Raw genomic sequence first — 14005 nt, forward strand, 5'->3', positions numbered from 1 at the left:
CACATGTGCGTCCTCTGTGTCTCTTCCTTTTCTTATAAACACATTAGTTATATTGGATTAGAGCCCACCCTGAAGGCCTCATTTAACTTAATTGCCTCTTTAAAGACGATACCTCCAAATACATTACATTTTAAGATACCAGGCGTTAGGAATTCAGCATATGGATGGGGAGACGCACAGTTCAGCTTCTCAAACAAAGGTTGACTGTATTTTTCCAATAAAATAGAGATAATGCTACTGTCAACCAGAAGGTGCTGCAGGGATCAGATGAGAACTTTTTAGTAGAACACTTAGCACCATGAGAAACATAAAAGTGCTCCGGTGTGAAAGCTGTCCCCTCCCCAGCCTGCCTGCTCCATTCCAAATCTGCCTCGAGTCTTTGCACAGAGGGAGCAATCTCCCTGATGCTTCAAGTTTAGCATGGGGACATCTTGCTATTTCCCCAATCATGATGCTTAACATACTGTACTGTGAAGTTCAGCTAAAGTATCTCTGTGTATGGAAATGATCACAAAACAGGTCCCGGTCTCATGCCTTCCTCACAGCTGACAGTCAGATGAGCATTTGATTATTATTGACTGCTAGGCAAATGTTCTAGAGGAGAATGGAGGTGGGGTTGTAGGGAAGCAGGGTTTCTCCACCTTAGCACCTTAGCCCTTGACATTTGTGCCAGATATTTCTTCTTTGTGTGCATGCTCTGTGCATTAAAGGAGCCTCAGCAGCAGCTCTGGTCTCTACTCACTAATGCTGGTGGCACCTGCTCAGCTGTAACAACCAGTAATGCATCCAGCTACTGCCAAATACCTGCTGGGGGACAAAGTAGCCCCAACTGAGAACAACTGCTTTAGAGGGATTCTAGGGCTTAAGTCAGTTCTCAAACTAATGTGCATTGGAACCTCAGAAACACCAGGATTCCTGATTTGGTTTGTCTAGGGTGGAGCCTGAGAACTTAGGTTTCTAACTCATTCCAGGTGCTGCTGGTTCAAGGCCATTTGGAACCACTGCCTTAAAGAGACACACGCTCTGAGCAACAATGTCTTAGTGACATTCAGATTCGTCTGCTGAGTACTTATTGGCAGAGACAAAAGTGGTAGAGTCAACAGGAATCCTACAGGCTGGGGTTCTCCAGGGATTTACGCCAGATCTCCCTAACTTTGTGCATCCAGGGGACTACAGGGATGGAGGGAGGTGGAGAGAGAGTGACCAAGCGGGGTCAGTTCATGAGTCTGGAAAGACACCACTGGGTGAGGGCAAGAGCCCACCCAACCCCACCAGTTTATCCCACAGAGAGGCCCTATGTTCACTGCCAACATTCATACAGTTAAGATTTATCTGTTTTACACACTCTTATGGATGCTGAGGATACATGAAGGACATCACAGAAAAAAATCCTTGCCATCGTGGGGCTTAGATGCTGATGCAGTAGGACAGGAAATAAGGATACTAAAAAGACTGTGTGAAACTTAATTATATATTTTATGATATGATTTTTTTTTTCCAGTGTGTAAAGTGCACTTTGAAAATAAATTAATCATTTTTCAAAGTTAAAAAAAAAAAAAAAACCTATGTAACAAATTAGAAAACAATATGTTCTACTGAAAAAATAAATTGAAATAGAACTGGAGGTGGGAAGTGGTTAGTTTTGGGGTGCAGGTAAATGTTTAACAACCGGTTTTGTAGGAGAAAAACATGGCAGATGGCAAACTATGAATCAGACATCATTAAAAGTGAAATTAGGAAGAAGTGCACAGCATTATACAGTCTTGTTACCAGACAGACAATGGATATAATAACCTTGAGTATAGATAATAGTAAAATGTAAAGTAATAGGGAAACTATGAGTTTTGGGTATTTTTAATCTTGGCTTCCAATTTAGTTATAAGTTTACATAATTTTTTATTAATGGCTTTGTTTATTAAGTGGACCACAGATTTCCTGAAAATTTGACAATTGGCTCTAGTGAACTGAGTCTCAGTGGTGGGTAGGGAAGGCCTTGTGGAGGAAGAAAATTTGAACAGAAACCTGATAGAGGTGAGGGACTGAGACATGGGAATGTCTGAGAACAAGTGCTCTGCTTCTGTCCTGGGAAGAGCAGCATCTGGGACTGGGGTGTCCACGCAAGGGGCCCGAGATGTGCTGTCCCCTGAGCCTGAGCTATCTCTGTCCTCCCGTCACCTAGTGAGTCTTCAGTGCTGCTCTCACAGATGACCTCTTGAGTAGAAGTCCATATTTTTCTAAGCTTCCTTAAATCCCTTTTTGCAAAAAAAAAAGTGACTATGATGGTGGTATGAGTACACAAATGACCACAAGGAAACCAATGGTGTCCCTCCCTGAGCCCACGAGGAACCCAACTGTTGTTCCTCTGTCCATGTCTGCCTCCAACAGCCACCTCTGGATCCCCTTTCCAGGTGTGAAAATGCCGGCCCTGCAGCTGATGTTCCATAGGTGCTTGGTTAGTCCATGGGTCAGCGCTAATCTGAACTGGGATGGCTTCGGATATGAGTCTTAGTGATGGTCCTTCTGTTGAGGAAGTCCCCAGGCTGGGTCCCTTCTGCAACAGCAACCTTGTTAGCATGGCCACCCGTGCCCGGCTCTGCACAGGTGAGGTGAAGAGGAGCCTGGTCACTGCCACAGCTCACTGACCACAGTCCCCAGCCACTGACTCCAGGCTGGGGCTCTGTTTAGGTCTCACTACTTAATCTCATGCCAGCCCTCAAGTGTTGGGGGTTGGCGGTGTTCTTACTCCAGTTTTACCTCTGAAGAAAATGAGGCTCAGAGAGACCAGCCCAGTCCAGCCAAGGTCGTGGGTGGTAACCAAGCTTTCGTTTTGCTGCATAGGGTAAGTAAGAACTGGTTTCAGTAGTGAGGAGGTCAGACACGTAGAACATTAACTGTACTCAGACCAGGTGGTGTGGATAAGTACTCTGGAACTGCCACCTTGCTTGGGAGGCGGAGGAAGAGACCAGCAGTTCCCTCTGGGGTGGGCAGGCCGGGAGCACGTGCATATCATGCAGGCCACAACCTAGCTCTGACTCTGGGTCAGGGTGTATGTGTGTGTGTGCTCTGGGTCCTCCTATTGGGAATACAAGTGTTCCTTGGACCCCAGGAGAAAGGTTTTCCATGAGGCTGTCTCAGGATTCCCCTAAGTGCCCTGGGCCAGTGCCATTTATTCAGTATTTATTCACCCAAACAAACTGGGATAATGCTTTTTAAATATTAACTTATTTTCTCCCTTTCCTGGTATTTCCCCCTGAGGCAACAGACTGGTCTGGTCCCGGGCCTCAGGGGAGGGAGGTGTTGGGGAAGAGGTGTGAAGAGCCTGCAGATGCCTTCTGGGCTTTTCTTTCCAAAACTGAGTCCACAGGGCAACTGAGAGGATTGGGATATCCCTAAAATGTCTAGGGAAATACAGTAAAGACTGAGAAACATCCCAGCAATCCAACTGGGTTTGGGGAGGTAGTAAGGAAAGTTAATAAAAGTAGGGGCAAGATGGTCTTAGAACAGGATTCTCGTGGCTGCAGCTGCTCAAAAAGCTTTAGGGAGCCCAGGGGCAGGGGTGCTGTACCTCCTTCCCACATAGAGCTTGAAGGAAGCAGGAGACAGCAGGAGGGAGTGACTATAGGCATGAAGTTCAGAGAGGGAGGGAGACAGAGAGAGAGAGAGACAGAGAGAGAGACAGAGAGAGAGAGAGAGAGCCATGTTCCATCCTGGGTACAGAGGGTACAGAAGGATCCTGTGTCCTGGTGAGATAGGGAGGTGGTAAAGAACCCTCTGGGCCTGAGGGACATTGGGACAGGAATGAAGTCTGTGGAGGTCTCACTAGAAGCCTGGACAGATCCATGAAATAAGAACTAGCTCCCATGCTCTGAGTCCTGGTACAACATAGTTCTCTGAAATTTACCACAATCCTAGGCAAAGGAAGAAAGAAACCCCAAATTGACAGCTCTTAGTTTCTGTCACCCTGGGGGTATAGTGGCCCAAGTAAACATTAAGTCTAGTTATAAAATCATAAACTGCAGAAAATATTTAATGAACCCAGAAGATTCTAGGCACCATACTAAGTACGGGGGTGGGCCTGGAAGTAAAGAAAGGAGCAAAATTTCTGCCTATTTCTGAATTAGAAGTGATGGCAGCCTTGGCTTCTACAGATCATCCTCTGTGCACATAGTGGTAAGCACTGGTGTTTATTAGGCACTTACTTTGTGCTAATCCTTGCATCAAGAGGATTCTTTGTCCCATTTTAGGCAGGTTACTGGGGTTAGGAGACATTCAGCAGTTTGTGCAAGACCACACAGCCAGTAATTTCCCCAAGACCACACAGTCAGTAAATGGCAGAGTTGGGACTCAAACCTACAAGGCTGTTATGAATTGAATTGTGTCTCCCTCACCACCACCTCCCAAATACACTAAAGTCCTAACCCTGATATCTTCTGAATGTGACCTTATTTGGAAAAAGGATCTTTGCAGACAATAAAGTAAGATGAGGTCATTAGGGTGGGCCCTAATGCAATATAACTGTGTCCTTATGAAAAGGGAAAATTTGAACATGGAGACAGGCATGCATGCAGGGAGAACACCACATGAAGATGAAAGCAGAGATCCGGGTGATGCACCTACAAGCCAAGGAATGCCAAAGATGCCAGCAAACCACAGAAGCTGGAAGAGCGGCACGCAACAGATTCTCCCTCCCAGACTTCAGAGGGGTCCACGTCCTGCCAACACTTTGATTTCTGACTTCAAGCCTCTGGAACTGTGAGACAATGAATTTCTGATGTTCCAGCCACCCAATTTGCGGTACTTTGTTATGGCCCCCTAGGACATTAACACTGTGGCTGGCTCAAGAGCTTGTGACTTTAGCCACCAAATTGTATAGCCCTTCTGCTAAACCCTATGCTGCTAGTACTGCTGGATTCCACAGAACAGAAGCTGTCTCTCTTCTTTGCTGTATTAACTCTTCTTATTCCCTCCCAATTCCTTGGCAGTATTTTCTTCATATTTTCAACTGAAGCCGTATCCACTCTTTCTTATCAAATACCTAACTGGAGTGTCCTGTGACTCTTCTTCCCTGGGGCACTGAGAATTCCAGCAACATCACTTATACTCAGACCCCCAGATTGTGACTCCTGCCTTTCCCAACTGAAACACTCTCCCCTGTTCACCAATAAACACCTGGTAAAATCTCAACACGCCTTCACGTCATATTTTTTTTCTCTCTTCTCCAGCATCAGCTGCATTAAAATATTATTTTTTTTTAGACTAGGAATCATTTTGGAAACAGGCACTCCTGTCCTCTTTACTACCAAACACTGTGGACGCACAAAAACACGTGCTTCAAAATGTCCCCACCTTCCAAGATAACTGCACCTGTGGACTTTGAACCTGGAGTTCCTTACCTCTTCTTTCCCTTTGGTACTTTTTTTTTTTTTTTTAACTTGCTTTCCCTTGAGGGGAAAAAAATCTTCAAACAACTCTATACTTGGCATAGATCTATCATCTTAGCAGATTTTTCAATCCAGGCAAGAAAACCTTATCCCTCTTCCTTCCTTTCCCCTTCCTGTATTTTAACAAGGCTTGGTCATCTCCCTGAGCCAGCTCAGCAGAGACAACTGGGCTGGGTGAATATTTTATTTTGGCATTTGAGGATGGTGTTGGTTGGAGCCTTCCATCCGCATGCTGTAAAAGAACAGAATAAAACAAAAACATCCAGCTTTTAGGCCATGGATCCCCTCCAGTTCCAGATTAAGGCAAAAGGCCTGTTTCTCCAGAATCAGAGCACCGGCAGGCTTCCCAAGAGCAGAGAGTGGGGAACAAGGACACTGATGTCTGCTGCCCTTGATGCTCATAGGAATTTAGAGGAGCTGCTGGCCTGTCTCTGTGTAAGAGCTATGCTGAGAACTCTTCATTCTGGGGAAAATAAAAATGCATGAGAAAATCTCAACCTGAACAGATTTCCCTGAATAGTCCATTAACATACACCTCTCCTTAGTGGCTTTCTGTCTCCAACCTTAGAGAGTGAAGGCCTCTCTGTCTTGCTATGGGCTGCTTCCCTGGGGAGCCTCGGAGACTGGATTTTATAGGAATTGACTGAAGAAGTATGCACTTGCCTGTCCAAGGAGAAAGGTGACTTAAATTATCCTTTCTCATCCACCAACAAAGCCCAATGGGCCCACAGGCACGACTGAATCTAGCAAATATTTCTTTAGCTCCTATAGCATGTTTAGAGCATGGGTCAGCTCTGGGCTAGTGGGAGGAGGAGCGGGAGCTGTCTTTTATATTTGTTTTATAATTCTTTATCAAACAGGAAACACTCTATGCTGCTCTAACAATAAGACTCTAAAGCACAAGGGCTTTTCATAAGAGAAATTTAGTTGCTTCATGCACTAGTCCAAAGGCAGGCAGTCTGATGGGGTGGTCCTGCCAAACTCATGTGCCTTCCTACTCAGAACATTCACCAATCTCTGCATTCCAGTCAAGGGGAAAGGAGAAACGTTTGTCCAAGGTTCAGCTTGCATCCCATTAACCAAAAATTGGAAACATGGCTTCCTCTAATCGCAAGAGATATTGGAAAATGTCATCTTTAGGGAAGTACCTGTGTGCCCAGCTAGAAATAAACAACTCTATTATTGAAGAAGAAATATTTTAAAACATTTTTGTACCGGTGTGTTACAATTATACATAATAGTGGAATTCTTTGTTACACATTCATACATGCACAAAATAAAACAATATAATTTCATCAATTTTATTCCCTACTATCTCTTCTTTCCTTCTCCCCCATTCTGGTCTCCCTTTTCTTTTCATAAGATTCCCCCTATATTTTTCCTCTTTTTTTCTCTCTAGCTTCCACATAATGAGAGAAAACATACAATCTTTAACTTTCTGAGTTTGACTTGTTTGCTTAATATAATAGTCTCATGTTCCCTTCATTTTCCTGCAAATGACACAATCTCTTTCTTTTTTACAACAGAATGAAACTCCATTGTGTATATATACCACATTTTCTTCATTATTCATCCATTGATGAACACCTAGGGCAGGAATGTATGTATACTATAGTATGCTGACTTCAATTCTTTAGGATAAATATCAAGGAGTTGTATAGCTGGGTTTGTTTGGTGGTGCCATTCCTAGTCTTTTCTGGAAACTCCATACTGATTTACATAGTGGTTGTGCAGATTTACAGTTCTATCACAATGTAAAAGTGTTCCTTTTCCCCACATCCACTCCAGAAGTTATAATTATTTGCATTCTCTGTGGCTGCCATTCTAAGTAGAGCAAAATCTCAGCACAGTTTTATTTTCATTTCCCTAGTTGCTAATGATGTTGGTGGTTTTTTTGTATTTGTATTTCTTGCCATTTGTATTTCTCCTTTTGAGAAGCATCTATTTAGTTCATTTGTCCCTTTATTGATTGGGTTATTTGGTGGTAAATTTTTTGAGTTCTTTATAATTCTGGATATTAACCTTCTGTTGAGAGAAGAGCTAGCAAAGATTTTCTCCCATGATAGGTTCTCTCTTCACATTCTTGTTTCCTTGGCTGTGTAGAAGTTTTTCAATTTGATGCCCACCCCATTTGTTAATCCTTGACATTATCTCCTGAGTTTTAGGAATCCTAGTAAGGAAGGCATTGCCTATGCCTAGGTGTTGGAGTATTTCTGAAGAAGAGATATAATGGACATGTGCTAGTGTCTGACACCTTGTCTTTCACCTATTCACCCACTCAACAGTTATTTACTCATCCCTGTAATCCCAGTGGCTCAAGAGGCTGAGACAGGAAGATTGCAAAGTCAAAGCCAGCCTCAGTAACAGCAAGGTGCTAAGCAACTCAGTGAGACCCTGTCTCTAAATAAAATACAAAATAGGACTGGGAATGTGGCTCAGTGGTCAAGTGCCACTGAGTTCAATCCCTGGTACAGCCCCCCACCAGAAAACAAAACAAAACAAAACAGTTTTTTACTGTGTTCAAGCCATATGTTTGGCACTGTTTTTACTCAATTGCTTAAAGTCCTCCCATTTTTGTTCACATCCACTCAGTTAAAGCCACACTGTGCTGTGTTCTTTAACAGGAGTTTAGATGCCATAGAATTTGGGGGAGGAAAGACTCATTCCAACTAGAAGGATGAATCCAGTTTTTCACAGCATTTAATGGGCACTATGGTGGGCAGCCTCTCAGTTGGCCCAGGGATCCCACCTCCTGGTAGTCACAGTCTTGAGCAACCCTCTCCCCTTGTGTGTGTGCTGGACCTGGTGACTCACTTTTAATAACAGAATACAGCAAAAGTGTTGGAATGTCACTTCTGAGGTTAGGTTACAAAATGACTGTGACTTCTACCTCTCTCTTCTCTCTCTCTCTCTCTCTCCCCCCCTCCTCCTCATCCTGGGGAAATCCAGCTGCCATGTTCGAGTAACAGTATGGAGAAGCTCATGTCACAAGAAAATAATGTCTTCATTCAATAGCCAGCAAGGGCCTAAAGCCTGCCCACAGCCATGTGACGTGATTGAGATTGGAAGCAGATTTTCTGAGGCCAGCCCTGCAGCCATAGGAGCTGTGGAAGCTGCTCCTACCACAGTCGATCCTTGAGATGCAGCCTGATGAACACCTTGGTCAGCAGCCTTGTGAGAGACCCTGAGTCATGATCACCCACCAAACTGTACCTGGACCTGATTCTGAACCCATAGAAACCGTGAGATTACAGCTAGTGATGCAATGTGTTACACAGCAATAGATGTTTGGTACAAGTACCTGCTCTTTCAGGTAGTATGTGAGGCCGTAAGAACGTGAAAGCTGAGTGATGTATCAGTGAGGGGATACGGGAAGAGAGGTACGCAGGCCAAGACCGAACTTCCAAGAGAAGGTGGTAAGCACAGAGATGGGTGTGCTGAGTGGGAAAGAGGAGCACAGAGGAAGGGCTATGTCCAGAGGAGGAGCAGAGATGAAGAGACTCCTAGAGACCACACTCCAGGGAAAACTAAGAAAAGGTCATTCTGTGGAGAGGGAACAGTATGAGGAATGCCTAACCAGGGGACAGTGGTGTCTGCTTGGGAACAGAGCTCTCTGTATTTTGTGTGCGAAGCAAGAGGTGAAGGAAGAGAAAGCTGAAAAACGACCAGAAACCAGTCTCATGCCAGTAATTAAAAAAAAAAAAAATTATGAAATCCTATTTTGAGTGAAAGGAGTTAGTAAAGGAACTAGCATGTTCTCAGCAGCCCACCACCTGAATTTTAAGAAGTCAAATTCAATTACCTATATAACACTGACAAGTGTAATTTGTTTCATTGTTTTTGCTCATAAAATCTGAGCCAAGAGGAGCTGACACATTTCCATGATTAATTGTGGTTCCTACTGAGAACGGTTCAGGTGATGTCTGATGCATTTACAAGTGGGAAATTGGCCCTTCTAGCTTTAGGATTTTACAAATCTGTAAAATTTTGAACATCTAAGGAGACATTTAGAAAGAACTCCTTCTTTCTTTTCTTCCTCTCTCCCTCCTCCTTCCTCCCTTCCTGTTTTTCAGAATGTCCCATAATATTTCTAGGTGCTAAGCTTCATCTTTGCCAGGAATGGAAAGAAAACAAAAGCCCTGCTCTCTCCCTGTGAGGAGGATTAGCCCTCAAGATTTGTAAACTGGTTCGGGAGGGCTCTCTGGGCCATTGCTGCTCACGAGCAAGTCTAGTGACTCAGCCGACCACAAGATTATTTGAAATAAGATGACTACGAAACTATGCTTGTGGATAGGGTTGGTCCTTCATAGGAAGAAACAAAAACAATGAAATTAACTTTCAAAATTAAAATATTTTATGATACCATTTCAAAATTATTTTCTGCCTCTGGAATCCATAATTATTAACATGAAGTAGCTCCCAGGTGCCCCTTGTCTCTGGACCACATGATTCCTTGATCAGGTGTATGCATGTGCTCATGCTAGAGGGGGGGCGGAGGCCGTGAGGAGATGGTGTTGGGGCTGTGTTGGGTTCTGCTGTAGGTTGCACCCCTTTCAAATTTAACTATGCACCTTCTCAGATCCTGGAGAAGTTATTCCCTCCTCTGTCCACCATACATGAATGCTTGTGCCTCTATCACTACCTGCACAGATGATACTAAATTATTACCAGCTAAAAAGGCAAAAGTATTGATCAACCAGAATGGGCATAGTGCCGGAGGAGTGTTCTGGGATCTCTCTTTGGGGCCAGCTATTATCCCTTGAGTAGGGAGATATGGGGGGTTCCAGGGGAAGGATTTATTGGCAAGAAGTTCCTTAGGGGCTCAGGGACTCCTTGAGGGCTCCAACTGATACAAGCAGAGCAGTGTTTTAATTTCTATTAGTGGGTAGTTTGAGGGTAGGACTCCATCTTCCTCTCCTTTTTTACTAACATGTCAGTTCATGGTAGCTTACTGAATATTCACTGTGCAAAACTGAAATATACCAGTTTACTTAGACATTGGGTATTTGTGGTTCCACCTGGAGTTAGACACCGTGCTAAGCAATTTAAAGCAAGTTAAGAGTTGGCTTTTACCTTTGATGAGTTTTCAGCCAGTTACCAGACTCTGATGGAAACTGCCTTCTTCCTCTTGGTATCCCAGTGTCTAGTACAGGGCTTGGCACTGAGCAGACAGTAAACTCTTGCTGATTAACTGTAACTTCACGTGTCTGGGCTAGAGGAGTTGCTTCAGACTGGTCACTCATCGTCTTCCCCTCCAAATCTGCCAGCCCAGCAAAGCCAGTCCTGCAGAATCCCTCCCAGAGATCCAACACACTGTTATGGTTAGCCAGGAACAAAAGCCCCTGGGAAAATAACGCATCACTTTTCATCTGGCTGTTTCAAAAGGAACTGAAGTATTAAAATAAGGTCACAGTTGTCCCAATCAGATCATCTTTTCAAAGGAATTACAGGGTTGTGAGCCAACAGCGACCACATACACCTTTGTAGTCATCAGAACCAGTGTTCTCGACACTGAAAGCAAAATCAAGTAAACAAGGTCGTGCTGTGGACTTCCTTGACCCAGACTTTCAGGAAGGAGCTGACACAGTGCCCAGACCAGCGCTCACCCACATTGCTCTGAAGCCAAACAGACTCCTGTTTTCCCAGCTGTGTGATGCACAACTGCACAAGCCACTTGCCAGAAAACAAGGGCGAGAAAGAAAATAGCCTGTGCAGACCAGGCAAGGAAAGAATTGCTTCAGCTGGCCTTTGTTTTTCTTATTTTCATCATGGATCAAGATGTATGAAAATGGAGAAAGTTAGATCCATGACTCTTACTGAAATCAGGAAACCAAAAAAAAAAAAAAAAAATTTATTTATTTATTTTTTTGTTTTGTTTTCCTTTAAGAGATCTGGTCATATTATTACTCCTTCTGTGACTTCCTAATACAAAATCTTCAAACCCCGTGGCGTCACTTTCAGGTCCTTTAAAACCTATTTAAGACAACGGTTCTGGCCACGTCTGTCCCATCTCCTCCCACTCAAAGCTGTTCTTGCTTGGCTGCTGCTGTATGTTGTATTTCTTGTGCTTTACTGGCAACAAGCTTTTGCTCATGCTGTTCCTTCAGCTTAGAATGCCCTTCCTTGCCTTAATCACTAGTGGAACTCCAACTCACCTTTTTTATTTTTGTTTTTCTTTTCAGGACTGGGGTGACCCAGGGCCTTGCACGTACTAAGCACTTGGTCTACCACCTGCGGCCCTCCAACTCATTTTCAAGAACAATTCGAAAGGGGGCTTTCTCTGTGTCACTCACCCCATAGCAGAATCGGCTGCTCCTTCATCTGGCTCCACAGAATAGGTGTGTACCTGTTATTGCACTAGATCCCTGTATCATTCATTCATTTATTCAGCAGCATTCACTGTCTTTGCACTTTGCTCTCGATCCTGGGGATCCAGGTGTAAAATCTGAGTGGAGGATCCAGACAAGTTAATCAATTGTTACAGACAAAATTGGAAGTTTTCTGTAAAGTAAGGCAGAGGGTGCTTCAGAAGGTCAGAGGAAGGTTGTGTACCTTTCTGGTTGGTGAAAGGCTTCCTGGAGGAGGCAGCACCTGAATAGTCTAAAGGATGAGATTTTCTGTCCATCTCTTTTCTTGGCAGAGCACTCTTCGGAGGAAGAGATCAACCATAGACCATACTGCATCAGGTTATTTGTTCTACACATGTTTATTGAGCTCTTTGCTGGGAGACAAACACTGTTACTCCTAAGTGCAGTTTGGGAACTATGGAGTAGCCATCGAGAGGTAGAATAGTGAATGAAGGAAACACTAGAAGAAATCAAGGATGAGTAGCAGGTTTTCGGCTGTGGATAGTGGATCAAAGCTCCATGTGCAGGTGTTCAGGCTGTGGACTCTACAGGCAAGGCCGCACAGGTGGAAGGTTGAATTCAACAAGGAAGTATCTTCCTCCTGACACCACGTACAACACTTTATTTATGCTGCTGGAATATACTGGAGTTGAGAGAATGGTTTTGTTGTTTTGTTTTTTCAAAAGCAGTTCCTCTAATCTGTCTTGATTGGATCAGGAAGTCCACTTTCCTGCTATCTACATCTGACTCCTTGTTTTGAGACATCAAAAAACACTGTGAATCATTCATGTCTTTCCCACATGTCTTCTAGGTTTGGATCATTTTGACACTTCTACTAGAGATTTTAGGATTTCTGGTTACAGTGAAGCTTGAACATTAGTTGGGAAACTGAATAATTTATTCAGTTGTTCATATCAATTATTAATCAACAATGGGGCTATTGATATAATGGCATTAATAAAATTAATGGTGTATCCTTATTAAATTAATAACCAAAGATTGGTTTTTTATTAGTAGGATTATTTCAAGTTATAATTTGATCATCTCATAATAGCGGTAATGACATTTTTACCTGGAATTTTATCTTCCCTACTTTTATCAGAGTTTTCTTTTTACATAGTGAAAGAAATGTAAGCAGGAATTTTTATCACTGAATAATCTTTATGAAAACAAATAATCCCTTCAAAAGCTTTAATGTATCCTTAATATACCCTAAATAATTCCCTTCTTAGAATTTGGCTCTCTCCAAAATATTCTATAGGTTACCATTTGACTTCCTGGTTCATTAGAAAGGTATGCAAATTTTAAAATAAATGTACTGCTTTAATCTGTTTCGGAGTCTTTCAGTAAAATCAGCTTTTCATTAATCTTGACTTTTGTTCTTTGGCTTTCCCATTTCTTTCTAGAACAGCTGGGCCCCAGCATATGAATCTCACAATAATAGAACTTAAGAGTCTACAAAAGACAGCTGAGACAGGAAGCTAACCTGTCACCCCTCTCACTGCCTGGTTTCCTCGCCCCGCCTCCCTGCAACATTTAATTTGCTCTTAGTGGTGCAGCCTCTGTTCATTCTCTCTATCTCTCTCTCTCTTTCTGTCTCTCTCTTATTTTGTCTTCCAACTACATCTCTCTGACGCAATTTGATTTTGGACTGTAGTGTCTTATAATTGATGCAGTTTGATGAAATCTTCTTAACAGATCAACAACTTTGGATCATTCCAAGCCTCCATCTTGTGACTAAGTGGAGAAAGACAGGAGGTAGTTTACTTTTACATTATTTATGGGTAAAGTTATATGTGTACCTTATTTATGGGTAAAGTTATGTGTGTACATATAGAATATGCAATGGTTGATAGTGAGTGTGTTTAGCTGTTAAACAACAACAACAACAACAAAACCCAAATGGTATTTTAGTCAGTTTTTTTGCTGCTATGGCTAAATGACCCAACCAGCACAACTACAGAGGAGGAAGAGTTTATTTGGGGGCTCACAGTTTCGAGGTCTTAGTCCATAGATGGCCAGCTCCATTCCTCGGGGCCCAAGGTGAGGCAGAACATCATGGCAGAGGGAAGCAGCTCCCATTCTCAGGAAGCAGAGAGACTCCACTCTCCAGATACAAAATATGTACCCCATAGCCATGCCCCCAATGAACCACTCCCTCCAGTCACACCCTGCCTGCCTCCAGTTACCACTCAAATAATCCCATCAAGGATGAAT

At 43.2% G+C, this 14005-nt stretch overlaps 1 long non-coding RNA gene across 1 annotated transcript in view; it reads right to left on the reverse strand.

Annotated features, from left to right (window-relative positions):
- Positions 1-11251, reverse strand: part of LOC306656556 — a 31692-nt gene extending 20441 nt beyond the window's left edge. The window contains exon 1 of the long non-coding RNA XR_013762564.1: positions 10515-11251. This is a non-coding gene — a long non-coding RNA (uncharacterized lncRNA). The remainder of the gene's footprint in view (positions 1-10514) is intronic.
- Between the last annotated feature and the right edge of the window lie 2754 nt (positions 11252-14005).

The sequence above is a fragment of the Sciurus vulgaris genome (assembly GCF_902686455.1).
Source record: "Sciurus vulgaris genome assembly, chromosome: 1".
NCBI lineage: Eukaryota > Metazoa > Chordata > Mammalia > Rodentia > Sciuridae > Sciurus > Sciurus vulgaris.